Genomic DNA, 21,892 nt, shown 5'->3' with positions numbered 1-21,892 from the left:
GCAGCAATTTGCCCTGGCTCCAGAGATGCTAAGAGGCAGAGCAGGATTTTCAGGCTTATATTCTTTTACTCCAAATTCTCCTGACTGTACCCTCGTTGTATATCAAATACACCTCTCCCCCTCAGGTAATTTTGCAGTTGAGTGGCCAAATAGCCCTTGTGTTTGTCTCACTTCTTCCTGATGGGTGCCTTAGTCTTACCTCCCATTCAATGGGGCTATTCTCCAGCCTGTGTAGATGACTGAGTCTGAGCTAGCAAAGAGGCAGGCCTCCCTGAAGGCAATTAAACAGTCTATGTTCACCAGGCTATTGGATTTCTTACACATTCCTCCGTTGATGCTCCAGCCCCTAGGGCCTCTGCTAGCTTTATGAATACAACTTATTAATTAGCATCAATTAATAATCAACTTCAGGGTTATTGTGGCGCCTGCTGCAGGGATCCCCAAGCACTTAAAGACACATAAGCTCACTTTGGTCCCTGGCATGTTGGGAAGAGGGCAGAGGCCTGGCCAGTATGGTCGTGGTAAAACAAGGCCTGGGCACAAGCCAGATGCCCACAGCTGTCAGGAAGGTGTTGGCTCTTGGACCTTGGAAGATGATGTCAGGTCCCTGACATCCTGATTGTCAGGGGGTCTCAGTTTCCTCATCTGTCAAATGACAAGGGTGGGCACCGTGGGATCTCTGAGAGCACTTTTGGATCTAAATCTACAATCCCATAAACAAGCATTCCCTCCAGCCACCTCTGAAAACCCTGTACAGGCTGCCCCCTTGCCAGCTCTTGCCAGTAGCTGACCTCATTCCCTAGGGAGCTTGGTAACAAGACAGGTAAATGGATGGGTCCTGAGGGGCCTGAGACCTTCAGTTCTCTCTTAAACTAGAATCACATGAAAAAGACTATGTTACACATGCATCATTCATTCATTCTGCAAACAAAGTACCTGCTGTGTGTAGTGCTGCCTGAGGCACTGGGGGTGATTTTAAAGGTACAGTTGAATGGAAGCTCCCTGAGGGCAGGGGCTATTTTTTTTTGTCTCTATATCCCCAGCACCAAGCATAGGCTGGGCACATGGCATGTACAGAATCAATATTTGTTCAGTGGATGAAGAGTAAGATACACTGTATGTGAAAATTGAGGGTGAGCTAAGCCCAAGGTTATGAGACTAACCTTGGACAAAAATAGTGAGGGCACTTCAGTTTGATGCAATTCCATTCAACCCAACTCAAGGAACAAAGCATCCACTATGCCTTAGGCCCAGGATGGGGAACCTGCTGGCTGGAGGCCACATGCGGCCCTCTAGGTCCTCAAGGGCAGTCCTTTATGTGGTCTCCAGGCCGCAGGTTCCCCACCCTTGCCCTCAGCACTGTTCTAAGCACTGGAAATACATCGATGAAAACAAAATGGTCCCTGACTACAAGGAGACTACACTGTACATGACAGATATACCCCATACACAGAAAAGGTAGACTGAGGAAGGACAGAGCACGTACAACTCTAGAGATCCCAGTAGGCTTCATAAAGGGGGTGGCACCTGAGTTAAGACTTGAAGGCAGGCAATGCTTCTGAGACAGAGATCATGGGATCATAGATTCTGGACTGGTGGGGACCTTAGAGGAAGGAAGAAAACAAGTATTTATTAAGATGCCTACTGTGTGCCAGGTCCTGTGCTAAGCACTTTACAAATATCTCATTTGATCCTCACAAGGTGCTATTGTTGTACCCATTCTATAGTTGAGGAAACTGAGGAATGCCATGGTTAAATGATTTGCCCAGGATGACACAGTTAATAAGAGTCTAAATCTAGATTTACACTCAGGTCTTCCAGACTCCAAGTCACCTCTAGGCAGATAATCCAACCTTCCTACTTCCAGCTGAGGACACTGAGGCCAAGAGAAATGAGGTGAGTTGCCCAGGGTATAACCTGTATAACAGGCTGTTAAGTGGCAGAGCTGGTATTTGAATCTGACCACATCTAGGTTAATGAGACTAGTTTACAGACATGGTGGACAGTCATTGGAAATGAATGGTCATAGAAGATGAAATGCTGAGTTTGCAAAACACCTGATAGTCCAGTTTGACTGTGAAGAGCATGTGGAGGGTGGGGTGGAGTAATACGAAATGTCTTGAAAGGTAAATTGGAATCAGGTTGTGGAGGGGCTTAAATTCTAGGTTGAGGAAATAGTATTTTATCCTAGGGGCAATAGGGAGCCACTGAAGATTCTTGAGCAGGCGAATAACATGGTCACATTCATGCCTTAGGAAGGAGGAGGATTTTGGCAGTGGTGTATATTAGAGAGAGGAGAACCTGGAAGCAGGGAGACCAACTAGGAGGCTATTGAAAGGAGAGATGACTGAAATGAAGGGGTGGCTGTGTGAGAGAAGATAAGGAGATCATAGAGAAGTTTGGAAGAGGTCCATATGGGGGAAAGATGAAATCTATTTTGAGCATGTTGAATTTGACATATTGATATCAATATTGATCTCATCCATTGATCGATGGATGTCCATCCAGAAGTTGTCCAGCAGGTAGATGATGATGTGGGACTGGAGGTCAAGGAGAGAGATTAAGGCCAAATATATAGATGTGGGAGTCATCTGCTTAGAGGTGATAATAGAATCCATAGAAACTAATGAGACCATTTAGGGACAGAGTTTAGAAAGAGAAGAGAAGGTGGCCCAGGACAGCACCCTGGATGGACAAAAGTGCTTCCTAAACAGCTAAGAAGAAACCAGGAGAGGGAAGTATCATTTACCAAGGCAAGAGAATGTATCCAATCTAATTGCACAGGCTTTTGAGTACCTACTCTGTACCTGCAACTGCTAGGCACTGGAGAGGGAAAAGAAGAAGGAAGGAAGGAAGGAAGGAAGGAAAGAAGGAAGGAAGGAAGGAAGGAAGGAAGGAAGGAAGGAAGGAAGGAAGGAAGGAAGGAAGGAAGGAAGGAAGGAAGGAAGGAAGGAAGGAAAGGAGTGAGTAAGGGAGGAAGGAAGAAAGAGAGAAGGAAGAAAAGAGGGAGGGAGGAAGGAAGGATGGAAAGAAACAAGTATTTGTTTAAGTCCCTACTTTGTGTCCAGAAATGTGTCAAATGCTTTACAAATATTAATTCATTTGATCTTCACTAAAATCTTGAGAGGTAGGTGCTATTATTATCCCCATTTTTCATTTAGAGGAAATGGAGGCAGATAATGGTTAAAGGACTTGCTCAAGGTCACATAGCTAGTGAGTGCCTGGGACTGGATTTGAACTGAAATCTTCCTGACTCCAGGACCAGCACCCTCTCCAATGGTGGCATAAGGGGTTGGAGAAAAGAAGAAAAGGACTGGAGCGCTATTAAGAGGAGCAGGACAGAGAGTTCATCAGAGAACAATCAAAAGATTGTCATGAAGGCCCTACTGAGATTAGGTAACATGCCGTTGAATCAAGAGACCTAGATTCGAGTCCCACCTCTTATAATTACTAGTGGACAAAGTATTTAAACTGTAAGAACCTCATTTTCTTCGTTTATAAAATATGGCTAAAATATTTGTACTCCTTCTTTTACAAGAGTGATATGAGATTAGTACATTACAAATATTAAAAGCAATATATAAATGGGTTGTTATGATTATCATTATACTTCTCATCCATTATAATAGTGTCTGGATAGAAACTGGGTCCTGGGAGAGGTCTCTGTCCTGTTATTACTCTTTCACATTAATGTTCTACAGACGATCATACAGCTGGATAAAAAGAGTTCTTTTTATAATTGAATAAAAGGATTGGGATGTCAGCTCCTCTTCGGTGGGCTCACTAAAAGCATCTTCTGGACAAATCCAGCAGCAGGCAGAGCAGGAGGAGGACATGCTTGTTATCCTGTTCCTATATGACTTTGGTTTCTTCTCCTAGGTCTTCATCTTTCGAAAGTTTTCTTGTTACGTGAAGCTTGGAGATTAGGAGTATTTGGCATGGCAACATCTAAGCATCAATAAATAGGCATTTGTAAACCATGAATTATGTGTGAGACACTGTGCTAGGCACTGGATTTACAGAGGAAAAAGCAAAAACAGTCCCTGTCCTCAAGAAGCTTATAATCGAATGGGATTTACATACATACATATATGTACACATACACACATGTACACATGTGTGTATGTAAATGTATATGAATACAAGAAAGAGTAAATGGAATATAATCTCTGAGGAAAAGCACTAACAGCTAGAGGGAATCAGGAAAGGCATCCTGCAGAAGGTGGTATTTGATCTGAGTCTTGAAGGAAGCCAGGGATTCTCTGAGGCAGAGATGAGGAAAGAGCATTCCAGGCATGAGGGAGACACAGTGCCAAGTCATGGAGAGAGGAGATTGAGTTTTATCAATCCATCTATCAACAAGTTTTTATTAAGTGCTTACTATGGGCCACTTTACTGAGCTAGGTGCTGGGGACACAGCACCTCTACTTGTCCTGTATGAGGAACAGCAAATCAGCCACTGTGGTTGGACTACAGAATACCTGGAGAACAGCTATGTGGAAGAAGTCTGGAGAGATAGGATGATGCCAGTTTATGAAGATCTTTAAATGCCAGACAGAAGAGTTTATATCTGATACTAGAGGTAATTAGGCAGCACTAGAGATTATTGAGGAGGGAAGTGATATGGGCAGGTCGGTTTTAAGAAAATCATTTTATCAGCTAATTGGAGTCTAGACTGAAGTGAGAGAAGGCTTAAGATAAGGGAGACCAAGGTGGTTATTGCAACAGTTCAAGGGAGATGTGATGAAGACCCAAACCAGTATGGCGTCTGTGTGAGTGAAAAGAAGGGGGCAAATCAAATCAAGAGAGACATTGGGAAAGTATAAATGTAACCGACTGGATGCATGGGGTGAGTGAAGAGAGGAGCTGCGGATGACACCAAGGTTTCAAACTTGGATGACTGAGAGGATGGTGGTGCCTTCTAGAATGATAGGGGATATTGGAACAAGGCTGTGTTTGCAAGGAAAAATAATGACTTCTGTTTTAGACATGTTGATTTAGAGATGTTTGTGGGACATTCAGTTCAAAATGTCCAGCAGAGAGCTGGTGATGCAGGACTGCAGATCAGGAGAGGGATGAGAGATAGATTTATAAATATGGCAGTCATCAGCATCATAGAGACAACAACTGAGTCGTCACTAAATGAGATAGCATAGAGAGAAAAGAGGACAATCCAGGGCAGGGCTAAAGGAGACATCCACAGCTAGGCGTTTGACAAGGATTAAGATCCAGCAGAGGGAACTGAGGAGGAGCGGTAGGACAGGTAGGAGGAGAACCAAAGAGAGCTAATGAGATGAAAACCGGGGGAACAAAGAGTGTCCAGGAGAAGGTGATTTGTTGTTGGGGACAGCTAGGCGAAGCAGTAGGCAGTACACCGGGCTTGAAACCAGGAAGACTCATCTTCCTGAGTTCAAATCTGACCTCAGACACTTCCTGGCTATGTGACCCTGGGCAAGTCACTTGATCCCTGTCTGCCTCCGTTTCCTCCTCTGTCAAAGGAGCTGGAGAAGGAAAAGGCAAAACACTCCAGGATCTTTGTCAAGAAAACCCCAAATGAGATCACAAAGGGTCAGACATGACTGAAATAACTCAACAACGACATGGATCAAATATTGTAGAGGAGGCTGAGGATTAAGAAAAGGCCATTAGAGTTAGTAATTAAGAGATCCCTGGCAACTTTGGAGAGAGTAGTTTAAAAAAAATTCTTTAACATTTTTATCAACAGTTATGTCCTGTTGATTGTGGCAACAGATTAGTCTATGATAATGGTCTGATTCTAGTCCCGTTTATTGTTTGAATTCTCAAAGCTATTTTGATGTCTGTGTTTATAGTATGGACATAATATTTATATCTGTTTGTAAAAGATTTCAAGCTTCTGGTGTATAATCCTAGCTCCTGGGTCATGTTTTGCCTAAGTATTTGACAGGTGCCTGAAAGTGATATGTTACGCAGTTTCTACCACTTTCTTGCATAATCTGCATTGATTGGTAAGTCCAGGCACTTTAAGGGTAATTTCTGATGGACTAATCCTAAATCACTATCATACAGCCCTCCTTTTCAAGAAACAAATCTACATGACTCAGACATTTATTTGAATTTTCTTTGTCAACGTACTGTTGGCTGATTTCATGTTAATGTTCCCCATGGAGCACCTTTACCTTCCACTCTTGGATCTTAGCCATTTCATAGGCTCCATCTGGAGGGAAGCCAATTTCTGTTACATTTGACAAATCTAATGACATATACTCGTTATCTACCTTTGCTATTGCTTAGCTAAGTGATACCTGCTTGTTTCAAAAGTGTTTCTGTAGGTGTTTGACTTGTTGATAATGGGCTCTGATAATTTCTATCAATCTTCTTCCTCCTTTCTGAGAAGAACCAATCTTTCTATAACTGCCCTAGGGTGATGGGTCCCGTATTTCATAGTATCATATGGATTTCTGTTAGGATACTTTCGAAGTCTGTTATGGTCTGTTTTAGAGTTCTGAAAGTATACATTAAGATAGTATCATACACACAAAAAAGAAAAAGATAGTATTGTGTAGGTGTTAATGATTTTAAACATGTTCTTCCCAATGAACTTTTATTTCAGGATGCCAATAAATCTCTTGACAATACACAGCTGTAGTTTTCTCCTGAATAGCCTTATGTTCAGTGCGCCTCGCCTGGAGGAGACCGAGGTATTGTAAATATCTCTCTGACCACTAGTTCAACTTCATCTCCTGATTAAAGGTTGAATTCTTTAGTCTCTATCTTTCTTTGGCATATATCTAAAATTACTCTGAGCCATTCCCACCCTACCTACTCCCAAAAAAGTTAGGCATAATGGTACATGCCTGTAATCACTGCTACTGGAGCAGCTGAGGCTTCTGAATCAATTGAGCTCAAAAGTTCTAAACTGCAGTAGACCTAAAGCCAATCGGGTGTCTGCATTAAATCCCACACCAATATGGCGAGTCCTTGAGTTTGGGCTGCCTAAGGAGGTGCAAACTGGCCCAGGTCAGAAATAGAGTGGGCCAAAGCTTCCGTGCCAAAGAGCAGTGGGATTGCGCCCATTAGTGGCTACCACCTTTCCAGCCTAGGTGAGATTGGGAGACCTAGTCTTAAAAAAAATGCACTGATTAAGTTCAAATGACCTTTTTATATCTTTGGAGAAAGATCCCATGAAATGAACAATCTGTTTGATATGTTTTTCAGTGGAGATTTTCATCCATTTGCATTAAATGATTAATAAAACGTTTTGGTCTGACTCCCTTTTAATTTGGAAGCCATACTTAGTTCTATTTAGGAAAGATGATAATAGAGTTAAGGCAGAACCATAATAGACTTAAACTATTTCCTTGAAAAGTGACATGATTTATATGAATTTTTCTTGACATGATTGTGTTGGTGATGTGTTTTAAGTAGACAACAGTTTTTCATGGGGACATCAAATATTCCAGCATTTTATTATCGTTGTTGTTCTGGTGGTAGTTTTAAATACTCACAGGTCATGAATAGACCATGAATGTGGGACTGTGTCAAACAGGGCAGCTAGGTGATACAGTGGATAGAGCACTCAGCTGAGAATCAGTAAGACTCATCTTCCAGAGTTCATATCCAGCCTCAGACACTTACTAGCTGAGTGACTCTGGGCAAGTTACTTAATCCTGTTTACCTCAGTTCCTCATTTGTAAAATAAGCTGGAGAAGGAAATGGCAAACCACTCTAGTATATGTGCCAAGAAAACCCCAAATGGGGTCATGAAGAGTCAGACGCGACTGAAAAACAACTGAACACAATTTTAAAAAAATGTTGTAGTGTTTTTGGGTGGTTTCTTCAATCAATCAGTCAACATGCATTTAGTAAGCTCTTCCTGTGTTCCAGGCACTGTGCTATGCACTGGGGATATAAAGAAAGGCAAAAACAGTCCCTGTCTTCGAAAAAGATAACATTCTAATGGAGGAGACAACGTGAAGAATTAGGCACATACAAATAATACATGATAAATGGAAGGTATTTTCAGAAGAAAGGTAATAATGACTGAATCAGTAATAAGTTACTCTTTCTACCCCTGTGGTGTTTGGGCACACTCTTTTTGCTAGTAATATTTCACACATAATTGGCCTCTTTTTGGAGAGAGTCACTGGCATCTTTTGGTAGTAGACAAGTGACGTCTGTTAAGAGAGATGGGTTCAGGCTTGCATTTTAGAAGAAGCCAGCAAAGAGCTTTGCTAATCACTCACGTGCCACTGTAAAGAACTGAAGCCAATAATTACAGATTCATCCAGCCCCACCTCTTTCAAATTTTGTAGAGGAACTAAAGTTTTAGTTTCTAAAACTAAAGTTTCTCCCTCGATGTGATTATTCTGTTGTTCATTTTGTTAACAGTATCAAGCTTTCTTTTTCTCAATTGATCCAGCTTGTGTTTTTGTGGTGTTTCAGGTCTTGTGACCGTCTCTGTGATGGAAGTTTTCTGAATAGTCTTCCTTCAAGGTTCTCTCTCTTCTCTGAACCCTTTGCTTCTCAAGCCTCTACAGCAAAGTTCTTCACTGATGTTGGGTTGTTTACTTTGTTATTTGTGCAGCTTTGTCAACTTGAACATTCTGACTTTTGCTTTTAATTGCTGATGCAGAAAATCTAGAATTTCAGATATGTTTGTGCTTTCTTTTCTTTTCTTTTCTAATAGTTCTTTTTTTCCAGTTACATGTAAAGACAATTTTTAACATTTATTTTTTATAAAATTTTGAATTCCAAACTTTCCCTGCTTTCCTTCCCTCCCCCCTCCATAAGATGGTAAACAATTTGATATGGGTTATATATGTGCAATCATGTAAAACCTATTTCCATATTAGTCATGTTGTGAAAGAAGAAACAGTTTGCAAAAAAAAGATTATAGTTTGCTAAAGGAAAAAACCATGAAAAAAAATAAAGTGAAAACAGTATACTTCGATTTGCAATCAGACTCCACCAGTTCTTTTTTTGGATGTGGATTAGCCTTCTGTTTTCAAGATTTAATTCTATAGGTTTCTTTTTTGTTGCCTTTAAGCAGGCAATATGGCATTCAAGTTTTCTGCTGCACATCCCAGCTAGATATTAATGCAATTGTCCAAATCCTTTCCATCAATCTTCAGTAGCTCTCTCAAATCACTTCTGCTTTGGTAGCATTTGATAACTGTCCTTAGACATATTGCTTGATAGCACCATCTTTTTTCCTATGGTTCTTACCATAATTGTTACCATACATACTATGTCAACAAGTCAAAAAGCATTTATTGAGTATCTACTATATTCCATAGTGTGTCCCTTTCCCCTCTCCCACCAATATTCCTTTTCCCCTCCTTTTCCATTCTTAAGAAAATAAAAACAACCCACTTCCTGGCCCTTTGTCTTATTACATTCCTTCTATGACCCCTGATGAGGATAGGTTTCTGTATCATCTCCTCATATTAGAATGTAAACAGTTTATCTTTCTTTAATTAAGTTATTCTTGGTTCTAACCTTATTTTTTTTTTTTTTGCCTTCTGGAATATTGTATTCCAAGTTCTCTTTTATAGTGGTGACTACTCAGTAATGTGTGAGCCTGAGTGTGGCTTCTCAGTACTTGACTTCTTTCTTTCTGGCTGTTTGCAGTATTTTTCCTTTGACCTAGAATCTCTGGAAGTTGGTTATAATGTTCTTAGGAGTATTTTCATTTTCATTTTCATTTTCATTTTCATTTTCATTTTCTTCCAGAAAGTGACTAGTGGGTTCTTTCTATTTTTCATTTTGCCCTCCAGTTCTAAGAGACTCAGAAGTTTTCTTTTATGAGTTCTTGGATTATAGTGTCTAGGCTTTTGTTGTTGTTGTTGTTATAGCTATCAAGTAGTCCAATGATTCTTAAATTATCTCTCCAGTAAGTTTTCTAAGTTAGCCGTGTTCACTATGAGATAACTTACATTTTCTTCTATTTTTCAGCCTTTTTAATGTTGTTGCTTTACTTCTTATTGTCTCATGAAGTCATTGACTTTTATTTGGTCCATTTTAATTTTTATGGTTTGTTGCTCAGATAAGATTTTGTACCTCTGTGCAAAGCTGCTAATTTTATTTGAAGTTCTTTCTTGCATAGCTCTTATTTCTTTTCCATTTTTTTTCTATTAGCACTCTCATTTTATTTGAACAAATATTTTTTAAACTCTAGCTTGGTCTGTTCCAGAACTTCTAGTTGAACTCGTGCCTAAGCTGTGTTTTTCTTTGAGGCTTTGCTTGTAGATGTTTTAGAGTCATTCTTTCCTTCTGGATTTGTGTCTTGAGCATCCCTACAACCATAATAGCTCTATATAATGGGATTCTTCTTCTTGTCGTTGTTATTTGCTCTTTCTTCTAGCCTACTTTCTGGCTTCAGAATTCATGTTAGGGCCAGGTTCTGTTCACTTCCACGTCTCAGCTGAGCTTCTGTCCTTTTGGGTCCTGCTGCTACTTTCTTGGAACATGGAGTGTTATGCCATTCCAAGATCTTAGGGATAGTTCAAGCTGGGGACCTGAAAATCTTTCAGTGTTCCCAGAGAAACCTTGAATCCAGGGCAAAGTCTATTTGTCACCATTCTGGTCTGAGCCCTGCAAGTTCCTGACCTGCATTTGGGTCTGAGCAACATACCTGTGGGCTTACCCATAGGTGGAGTTTCAGTAGACTTCTTCTGGACTCGGCCTGCTGGAAAGCTCTGCTGGATCATAGCAACAACACCACAGACCGCCCGCCCTTTGGTTTGAGTTTCCTGCACTGGTTACTTCACTTCAGGTGCCAGACTGGACTGAATGCTGGAACTGAGACTCTCGGAGGGCTCAACACCACACAACTGTTTCTTGCTTTTGGACTTGCTCTTTGCTTAGTACGTAACCTTGGGCATGCAATCACTCCTCGTCTTGAAATGCCACCCCTGGGCACAAGTCCTCTCAGTTCACCCTAGATCTGTGTACCAGAACTGGGTAGTGAGCAGTAGAGTTACTAGTTGGCACCTGTTCCTTTATCCTACACAAAATCAGGCACCTCTGTGTGGGTCTCTCTTTGCCCAGGTGCTTAGCTTTAGCCCTTTTTCAGTCCATACATTGGAATGCTCCAGCTGGCCCTTCTTGACTAGACCCCATCCCTGGAATCTGCAGACCTCTCTGTCTGTCTCCTTTTGCTAACCTGGACTGGAAAAAAGAAGCAATGTCACTTTTTGTTGGGTTTCCTAGTCAGGACTCAGTCTCGTACATTTTCTGGTTCATTGTGGAAGAGTCATGGAGGAAGGCCCAGCTATATTTCTTCCTGATACTCCACCATCTTGACTCCTCCCCCCATTGGATTTAGCAATCATGCCCATCTCCTTTTCATAATCATTTGAGATATCAGTATTGTTTTTGTCATCTATTTTGATATTAGCTATAATCTCTGGAGTTTTATTAAGTAAAGCTTTTCAATGACCTCAATTTCTTCAATATTTCCCTGCTGAGATTTTGGTACCTGTACTTCACCTCTTATTTTCTTTAATCTAGGTTTAGGGATGAAGTTATCTCTTCTGATTGCCCTGCAGTAGTTAGTAATACCTTATTGTATGACTTGGAGAAGAAGGTACACCTGACAAAGACATTGATGATTGAAGCCCCTGCCTATAACCAGGAACATCTGGTTCTAGTTTTGTTGTGATGCCACATTGGCACATTTATGGCAAGGATTCATGCCTTCAGTTCATTTCATGTGCACTCATAGCACTTAACAGTCTGTACTGAAACGATGAAAATCAGTAGGATGTAGGCATTTATGATTTATTCCCACGTATCCTGCCTTCTTGTCCCACCATCAGGAAAAGGAACAGCACTCACTCTGCTGCCCCTTTGTCAAACCCATCATGGCGACAGTTCCAAGTTGGGCCAGCTGGTAACCCTAGACCACCCTCACTTACTCTCAGGACTGTCAGGAGCAGTTGCATTACACTAGCTGGAGTGCTGGGCCAATCAGTGGTATCACCAGAGCCCAATTTGTCAGTATGTCAGAATTCCTGCTAGGCTTTCCCAGCTTCCATCACATCTGAGGGCCCATGGAGGCTCCATTCTATTTCACCCTGGTTGGCAGTCCCCTCCCTCACCATTGTTCCATCCCACCTCAAGGTAAGGACAATGGCTTAGACTTTGAGGGTGACAGGATGGAATTTGAAAGTGAAGGGTTGGAATTTGAGGGAGAAATGGTTATCATTAATAATAATAATAATAATAATAATAATAATAATAATAATAATAATAATACTTAGTAGTCATAATATTATAGCAGACCCAGTCAGCACACTTTTCAAATTTTAAAGCACTATAGAAATATGAGTTAATACTATCATTATCACCATTCTTATTGTTCTGTTATGTTATATCAGGCCAGTAGGGCAGATATTATGATGACAGACTATCCTGGCTTCAGTTTGCTAAAGGGCTGGATTCCCAAAATTCAAGACCTGTGTGTGGCTGAGAGAAGAAAAGACTAGGTGTGTGGAGTGGAATGGAGAGAGAATGAGAGAGGAGACCATTGTGGCCTTTTAGTTTTTGAAGGGCCATCTTGTGGAGGAGGGATCTATCCTCCTCTGTTTGGCCCCAGAAGCAAAACCAGGACCACTGAGTGGAAGTTGCAAAGAGACCAATGAGGATGGATGCCAGGATCTTACCAAGGAGAGCTGGACAGCAGAAGGAGTGGGCCACCTCTGGAGGCACTGGGCTACCCTTCTTGGAGGTCTTCAGCAGAGACCAGAGGGTCACTTGTCAGGCACATTATATTGAGGATTCCTTTCGTTTGGGGGTTGGGTTAGATGGCTTCTGAAGTCTCTTCCACATCTTAAATGCCACGATTCTGAGATTCTATGAAGACCGTTTGAACTATATACGGGGGTCAGGTTCCCAGGATGAATCACAAATCACAAAAACAATGTTAATTCAGCAACTACTATGTGTGGAACACTGGGCTAATATGAAGGAAGGAGGAGATTAAGTTTAGATAACATGTAGTCTTATATCACACATGTAATATTTGTGTTACATATTAATGGATATGTAATATATGGGTAACGTTATATTGAGTATGTGTATATATACACACACACATAACACATATAATGTTACTAACAAAAGACCCTTACAGATGGATTTTATAGGTAGCTAGGTGGCATAGTAGATAGAGCACTGAGCTGAGAATCAGGAAGACTCATCTTCCTGTGTTCAAATCTGACCTCAGACACTTACTAGCTATGTGACCCTGGACAAGTCACTTAACTTGGCTTGCCTCAGTTCCTTATCTGTAAAATGAACTGGAGAAGGAAATGGCAAACCAGTCTAGCATCTTTGCCAAGAAAACCCTAAACGGGATCACAAAGAGTTGGGCATGGCTGAAATGACTGAACAACATGGATCTTATAGTATGATTGGAGAGCCAAAAGTATATTCCTTCCATCCTTTCTCTTTCCGTCCTTCCTTCTTCCCTCCCTTCCTTCCTTCTTCCTCCCTCCTTCCTTTCCTTCCTTCCTTCCTTCCTTCCTTCCTTCCTTCCTTCCTTCCTCCTTCCTTCTTTCCTTCCTCCTTCCTTCTTCCCTCCCTCCTTCCTTCCTTCCTTCCTTCCTTCCTTCCTTCCTTCCTTCCTTCCTTCCTTCCTTCCTTCCCTCCCTTCCTTCTTTCCTTCCCTCCTTCTTCCTTCCTTCCCTCCTTCCTTCCTTCCTTCCTTCCTTCCTTCCTTCCTTCCTTCCTTCCTTCCTTCCTTCCTTCCTTCCTTCCTTCCTTCCTTCCTTCCTTCCTTCCACAACCATTTACTAAGCACCTACTGTGGGCAGAGCCTTGTACTAGGCATTGGAGTAAGATACAAGGAGGCAAAGAATCCCTGCTCTTGCATGGCTCACAGTCTCATATAGGGGTAAGCTCCAAGACAGACAGATAATACATAAAGTTACCAAATCCATCCCAGAGATGTAAAATCACATGGGGTTGTGTGAAGGCTGCAGGGGAAGGTGGTTGGTGACCAGCTGGGGGATCAGAGAAGGCTGCCTGGTTAAGGAAGTATTTGAATCGGCCTTTGAAGGACTGGTCAGCAAGTAGAGATGGAAGGGAGAGCTTTGCCGGCACAGAGAGCAATCTGGGCACAGGCACAGGCCCAGAGCGCAGGGCGTGTTCAGAGAGCAGAGCTCTCTCCCTGGGCTGGACTGAAAAGTACGTGGAGCACTATGAAACAAAGTGAGAAAGGCAGCTCCTGGGTGTAGAGGGCATTGAATGCGAAAAGACCTTGAACTTTACTCTCAAGGCAATAGGAAGCCATTTAAGTTCTGTTCTGTTTTTTAAAGCAGAGGAGAGGCGTGACACAACTATGTGGAGTGGGGTAAAGGGGGATTCTGAGAGCAGTATGGAAGACAGCAAGGGGACTGGGGAAGAAGCGTGGGAGCAGGGGAAGCTCTAAGTAAACTAGTGTGGCAGTCCAGGCCAGAGGCACTGAGGCCTGAACCAAGGGGATGGCAATAGGAACAGAGGACAGAAATCGGTTGTGATAGACACTGAGAACTTATTTCTCAGATCTGCATCATTCACATCTAGGCCTCTACCCAAGGCACTGAGAAAAAGCAGCAGAGATCCCTGGGCCCTCCTAGAAACCTCCTTCCTAGTTGACACAGAATCATAAATGCTACTGTTTGAGTGCCTCCATTCGGCCAGTTCCGGATTCACCTAACTGTACTGCCTTTTAGACCACATCTCTCCATCCTGTTCACAAAACAGTATGGAAGGCGTGGTCGGGCACTTTACGGATGATCTGTTCTCTTTCTGGGGGTGGGAGGGTCATAAAATTAATTTTACTCAGTCCTTGATTGATACCAAACTCCTCTCAGTGCCATCCTTTATAGAGGGCAGAAACTGGACTGTCAGCTCTTTCTGCTTGGCATCTGCTGCTCTGCCTGGTTTCATCACCACAGAACAAGACACCCCCATGCCACGTGCTCCCTGGTGTCCCCACGCCCTATTTTCCTGCATCCTTTTATATGTTGTCTCCCCCCGTTAGATTGTAAGCTCCTTGAACACAGGGACTGAAGGCAGAGACTGAAGGCAGGGACTGTCTTTCTTTTAATTACGTGTATCTCCAGCACTTAGCACAGTGCCTGGCACACAGAAGGTGCTTAATAAATGTTTATTGAATTTGAATGCCCTTTTTATGAGGTTTCTTCTACAAGTCATCTCTTTTTTTTTCTTTTTGGTGAGGCATTTGGGGTTAAGTTACTTGCCCAGGGTCACACAGCTAGTAAATGTCAAGTGTCTGAGGTCGGATTTGAACTCAGGTCCTCCTGACTCTAAGGCCAGAGCTCTATCCATTGAGCCACCTAGCTGCCCCTACAAGTCATCTCTTGATGGATTCACCGCTTCCTTCACCTCCACCCCAACCCCCACGACGAGCCTTCTCTTGTGACAAAGAAAAATATTTTTTTCTTTAGGCAAAACCAAGTGACACAGGGACCTCAAGCATGCATATGCAACATTCCACACCTGTAACCCCCCACCTCTCCAAAATGTTTCCTGACCAGCTCTTGCTGAGGCCATTCTGGCTCTCTGTGATTCCTACTTCTTTTTCTACAAGTTCACTTATGATTAATTCAATAATAAAAGTTGAATTTTGTGGGGAACTGAAGTCAAAATCACTGACCTATAGTTTGCAGACTCTAGTATCTTCCCTTTTTTGAGAATAGGGACATTGGCCCTGCTCCAGTCTGACTGTGCTATTGCTGCACTCCATGATCTTATGAGGATGTTTCTGTTACAAAATACTTTTTATATTTATATCACATTCATTTTCAAACTGATCCCTTCACCCCTCCTCTACAGTGAGCTGTCTCTTGTAATAAAGTTTTAAAAAGAGAGGAAAAAGCTGTTCAGTAAAATAAGCCAACATATAACTGATATAATTACGGTTATACACATATTACTACATATGTAATATATATTATACATATATACATATACAACATTACTAATATAATTATTATGCTAATAGCATATGCAATATTTCATACTCGTAGGTAGGTGGTATAGTGGATAAAATGCTGGGCCTGAGGTCAGGAAGATCGAGTTCAAATTTGACCTCAGACACTTACTTGCTATGTTACCTTGGGTAGGTCATTTAACCTCTGTCTGCCTCAGTTTCATCAACTGTAATATGGGAATAATAACAACATCTACTCCCCAGGGTTATATGAGACATATTCTTAAAGTGCTCTGCACAGGACCCAGCACATTATAGGTGCTTAGTAAATGCTTATTCCCTCCCCCTTACCCCCACCTCCCACCCTGCCTTCATGTGGGGAGGCAGTGTATTTTCCCAAGTCTTCTCTGGTTCTGAACTTGGTCACTGATAATTATGAAGCATTTGGCTTTATTTTTGTTGGAATTCTTTCCATTCTTTTCATGACCTTTCAAAGATCCCGGAAAATGGCTCATTAGCTAACTGCCTGATTCTTCCATGGCCCTATGACTCAGTTCACCTTGTCCTGGTAACTTAAACTCATCAGAAGCCACTAAGTGCTTTCTCTCCATCCCCTTACATGAATCACAATGAACAGTTTTGGTAGCTGCAGCAAGCTTCACCAGAGGCTTGCCAGCAGCATGAAATATGCCCTAAAAGCAACTTTTGAAGACAAATGCAATTGGAAAGCGGGAGTGGGGAGAGACCCTGAGACCAGCTCAATGTTATCTGCGACTGTTGAGGCTGGGGAGGGAGTGCTGAGCTAGACTGGACAAGAGCCTACCTGAGGAAGGTGATCAGTGGAAAAAGGGAAGCATCTGGTAGCTTCCTATTTGAACTAATTATTCTTGCTAATTATTGTTGTTCAGTCATGTCTGACTCTTTGTGACCTCATTTGGGGTTTTCTTTGCAAAGATAATGGCTTGCCATTTCCTTCTCCAGCTCCTTTTACAGATGAGGAAACTGAGGCAAACAGGGCTAAACGACTTGCTCAGGGCTACACAGGCAATAAGTATCCGAGGCCAGATTGGAACTCAGGAAGGTGAGTCTTCTTGACTCCACGCCCAGCACTCTATCCACTGCCCATTCTCACTAAGTGCTAAGCAAGGTCAGTTGTTTCTTCAGCTGCTGAAGGAGGTTAAGTGCTATCAGTGCCTTCTAAATTTTGCTGCCCTGACTAAATCCCCAATTGCCCCATCCTAGTTAAGACTTTACTCCCTCACACATACCCCACTTCCACCCCATCCCCATCCCCCAACCCACCACCATGTACACTGCAATCCAGTGATACTGGCTGTCCCTTGAAACACCATTTCCCAACTCTGCACATTTTCACCGGTTGTTCCCCACGCTTAGTATACTCCCCCTCTTCATCTCCAACTCCTAGCTTCCTTCACGTCCCAGCTAATATCTCATCTTTTACAGATCCCTCTTAATGTCTATGCCTTCCCTCCATTGACTCTCTCCAATTTATCCTGCATATAGCTTGTTTGTACAGTTGTTGGCATGTTGTTTCCCCATTAAACTGTCAGCTCCTTGAAAGCAGGGATTGCCTGTTGCCATTTTTGTGTCCCTTTACTTAGGTTACTTAGCACAGTGCTTAAAGCATAACAGACACTTAATAAATGCTTCTTAACTGACTCCCTCCTTATTTATCTTGAGCATCAGTGCCCTGTTAGCTAGAGATGTTCTATGTTTTCCATTCTAATGGTTATTCTATTTGGCAAATGAAACAACCAAATTAACAGCTGAGACTTCTCTCTATCTTCAGTTACCATTGTCTCATCTACCTCTAGCAGTGGTCTTATCCCTTTGTTCACACTCTTTTTTCCTCAACATAGCTAAAAACCTGCCAACTAAACCACAACAAATCCCTCATCCTTGGCTTTTCTCCCCAGCCCCAAGTGCCTTCCCGGCTTTATTGCTGATGACACTCTGCTTAGAGGATCAGGTCCTGCTTTCGTATTCATCGCATCTCATGCAGCCATTCACCCTTAGCATCTTGCTGTCTGCCCTGCAGGTACTCCCTTTTTCCCCACCTAGAACAGCATCCTCCTGCCCTGATCAGCATCCCAGAGACCGTGCTCCCCTCCCTAGAGGAGTGAATCCATTCAGCTTTGGTACTGTACCCTCAGGCTGAATCGTCTGATTAAGTGAATGAAAAACTCATCTAACCAGTTATATTGAGCTGGTCCCAGACAATACTTCACATCCCATTCTGTCATCCACATTGGGTATCATGCCATCTTCTCCTGCCACTACAGGACACACTTACCCAGATCAATTTCTCTTTCCTAATCTCCACTCCCCTTTATGTGTTGTTTTCTCCAACTAGAATGTGAGCTTTTTGAGGGCAGGGACTGTCTCACTTTTGTATTAATATCCCCAGCATCCAACGTGTCTGCCATGTAGCAGTCACTTAATAAATACTTTTTCATTCATTCATTCATCCAGCCAGCCAGCCAGCCAGCCAGCCAGCCAGCCAGCCATTCATATTTTACCTGTCCTTGTGTCCATCTTCTGTGCATGTCTTTCTTAATCCTAAGTTGATTGATGAGTTCCCTGTATATACATATTGGTCTCATAAGACAACTCCATCTTTTTTTTTTTGTCCTGGGAATCATTTTTCTTTGTGTTTTCAGAATGGTGTTGTCATGCATCTCCCATCTCTCCTAGGCTGACTTCCCCTGTAGAATTCTGGTCCATGGTATCCAGCCTATCTTTCTTCTGTGTGCTTTGAAATCTGGTCTCCTAACATTTAGGGGGCAAGGCAGATCATGCCCCCACTTCTCCCTCGTCATCTAAATTCTAAGGTGGAGTGGTCACTTCTCTCCAAGGGTCACATCATCACCAGTAACCAGTTCCTCTTTGTTGGTGAGAATCAGACTTAGAATGTTTCCCATGTTGGTTCTTCCACCATTTCGGAATTGTTCATGTTTGTAACTTAATGGTTTCATTCTTGCGAGTTTCTCATCCCTCATAGGCCTTGCTTGCCCTTTAGACCGTGCAATGTACTTATCCTTCCTCAAAAACCTTTGAAATATGCTCTCCTTGAATCTCAGCTGTATATTAGACACCTGGCTTTCATCTCCATCATAGGTTCTAAGGTGGAGTGGTTACTTACCTCCAGAATTCTCATCATTTTGACTTCAGTAACTAGCTTCTCTTTGTTGGTCATACAAAATTATCATTCAGGCAAATCAAAAATATACATGCTGGGCAGGTGTGGTGGCACCTGTAGTCCGTGCTACTGGGGAGGCCGAGGCTGCCAGATCACTTGAGCTTGGTTCCATTAGCGCTAAAGCCAGACGGTCAAAAGTCTGTACTGCATGGCCCCAGTATTCAGAATCCTCAAGAGCAGGGCGCCACCAGGCTACCTAAGGAGCAGCCCAGGTCAAAAATGGAGCCGGTCAAAGCTTCCAGGCTGATCCGTGGTGAGACAAGTACATGAGGGTCCACTGCACTTTCCAGCCTGAGAGGTAAGAGGAGGAGGAAGAAGAGGAGGTGGAGGAAGAAGAAGAGGAAAAAGAAATCAGCTACAGATTGAAACTACTCATGACTACCGTGTCAGGCTTCCTGGTGGAGTTTGTAATCTGTTTCCCAGTTCATCAGAACCAGTGGTTAAGAGAGCAAGAATTATTACTCTATTTTATAGGAGAGGAATCTAAGGCTTCCAAAGTAAAATGACTTGTCCATAGTCACACAGGTGGTATCAGAGCAAGCCTGGAATATGGTACTTTAACTACTCTGACTTGCTCTTTCCACTATGCCAGGACATCCTCTGTAGAAGCTGGCTCTTGCCTAAGCTCCTCTGGGGCTGCCCCCCTCAGGGGTCTCGGCAGGACAGGCTGATGCCAAGGCAGGGAAAATGCTTGTGAGGGAAGTGCCTTGGGAATACGGTTGTCATTATCCTTCTGAGCCTCACTTTGGTTCACAAGTCAAACAATCGTAGGATTGAGAGCCAGAAGGAACATTATCTCTAGGGACTCCCCTTGGGTTCCAGGCTTACGATCACTGCCTGAACTCAATTCAGACACCACCTCCTCCACAAAGCCTTTCCTGATTTCTTCATTTGAAGAGGACAAAAAGAAGGCCTGGAGAGCTAAAGGAACTCTTCCAGAGTCACGCAGGGGGTGGGGGTGGGGGTTGAACCCGGGTTCATCTGATGCCAAGTCCAGGGTTCTTTCCACTACACCACCCTGATCCCTCATCCCCCACCCCTTGCTTATAAGTCAACCACCTTGGAAAAGCTCTGCTCCCTCACCATGCTGTGCCCCCAACAGAGCCTCCTGCCATGGTGGCCATGTACCAAGATAACCTCCCTGGGCAAGAAGGGGCCATAGCAACAGGATGGTCAACCCCTGTATTCCCTCCACACTCTCGTGTTAAAGGAATTTACACGCTGGGCTGTTACTAGCCTTGGGAAAGGGGCTCAGGAGTGGCCCTCACTGCTGCATGATTTCCTCTTTCCCTGCAGGGGATTCAACCTTCTTTCCCTTCTTCTAAATTTCCCCTGCTGTGCCACCCACTCCTTCTCACTGGGGCTCAGAACTCCCCCTCACACCCACTGTGCTTTTTAACTAGTTCATAGGATATCATCTCTTTTGTATCCCCACAAAACATTGGAGACAGATGGGAGCTGGAATTATTATTCTCATTTCAGAGATAAGGAAATAGAGACCTGTTTCCTCAACTCTACAAAATAAATAAATTGGGGGGTGGGGAGGAAGGAAGGGTGTTGTACTAGTTGACCTCAAAATCTTATGCTTTCTGTATATTGACATTTTTCTCTTCCTTGGATATTTTCCAAGCTCTGCCCAGCAGGAAGGGATCTTCTCTCCTCAAAATTTTCTACAGAACTTTGTCAGCCTATTGCCCCATCTCACTCTACTTTGTTGTAAGGGGAGGCTGAGTAGGGCAGTTCTTAATGAGACTCCAGAATCATAGACTTAGGGCTAAAAAGGTCTTCAGAAGTCCTCTGCTCCAACCTTTTCGATTTACAGATGAAGCTTAGACCAGAGAAGTGAAGTCACTTGTCTACTATTACCCAAGTAATGGTGATAATGATTGTAATGGTGATGGTGATAATGACGATGATGATGATAAGTAACATTTATATAGTCCTTTCTTTGTGCAAGGCATTGTGCCAAGCACTTTGCCATTATTATCTCATTTGATTCTCACAACAACCCTGGGAGATAGCTGCTATTATTATCCCCATTTTATAGATGAGGAAACTGAGACAAATAGGAGTTAAGTCACTTGCTCCGGGTCCCACAATTAGTAAGTGACTCAGGATTTGAAACCCCCGATTCCAGACCCAGCTCTGTATCCATTTTGCCACCTTAGTAAGTGGCAGAGCCAAGGTTGGGAGGCACATCGTACCACACAGCTCCCTACCCACCCTCTCCATCCCCCCCCCGCCAGTTCCCACCCCCCAGAAGAGGAAAAGGATCCTGCTCTTGCTTGAAGACACTAAAGGGCACTTTCCATGGAGTTAGGCTTGGGGTGGACACCTCACTGATTGGGACTTCGTCTTGCTGCTTGGTTTCCAGAGAGATTCAAGTTGGAGGAGCCCATAATTATACAGTTCTATCAAAATGAGCTGTGAAAGCTGGACTCTTTTCTCTTTGACCACACAAAAGTCGTGAGTTGCATTATGGGACCCGGAACTCAAGGGCAGCAAGAGAACCTGACTTGAGATACACCATCACCTAGTCAAAAAATTACCAACATTATTAATCCACGCCCCACTTCATTCTACAGATGAGGAAACTGAGACCTGAAGAGAAAATGACATGCTCAAGGACATGCAAGAAGACAGAGGCAGTGATGGGATATGAATCCATGTCTTGTGCTCTTTCCTACCCCATAGCTGCCTCTCTCAACCTTCCCATCCAACCTGGGGGGGTAGAAAGGGGGAGATTCTTA

General features: G+C 43.0%; 1 long non-coding RNA gene across 1 annotated transcript; it reads right to left on the bottom strand.

Moving 5' to 3' along the window:
• Nucleotides 1-9,986: 9,986 nt before the first annotated feature.
• Nucleotides 9,987-19,425, bottom strand: LOC144457076 (uncharacterized). Its single transcript, XR_013486401.1, has 3 exons — nucleotides 18,463-19,425; nucleotides 12,648-12,855; nucleotides 9,987-11,151 (listed from the first exon to the last, which is right to left on the bottom strand). It is a non-coding gene; the product is annotated as an uncharacterized LOC144457076 (long non-coding RNA).
• Nucleotides 19,426-21,892: the final 2,467 nt, after the last annotated feature.

Source organism: Phascolarctos cinereus, unplaced genomic scaffold (genome assembly GCF_003287225.1).
Source record: "Phascolarctos cinereus isolate Bilbo 61053 unplaced genomic scaffold, phaCin_HiC Scaffold_4;HRSCAF=312, whole genome shotgun sequence".
NCBI classification, from domain to species: Eukaryota; Metazoa; Chordata; class Mammalia; order Diprotodontia; family Phascolarctidae; genus Phascolarctos; species Phascolarctos cinereus.
The sequence above is the reverse complement of the archived record's forward strand: the minus strand, read 5'-3'. Positions and strand labels throughout refer to the sequence as shown.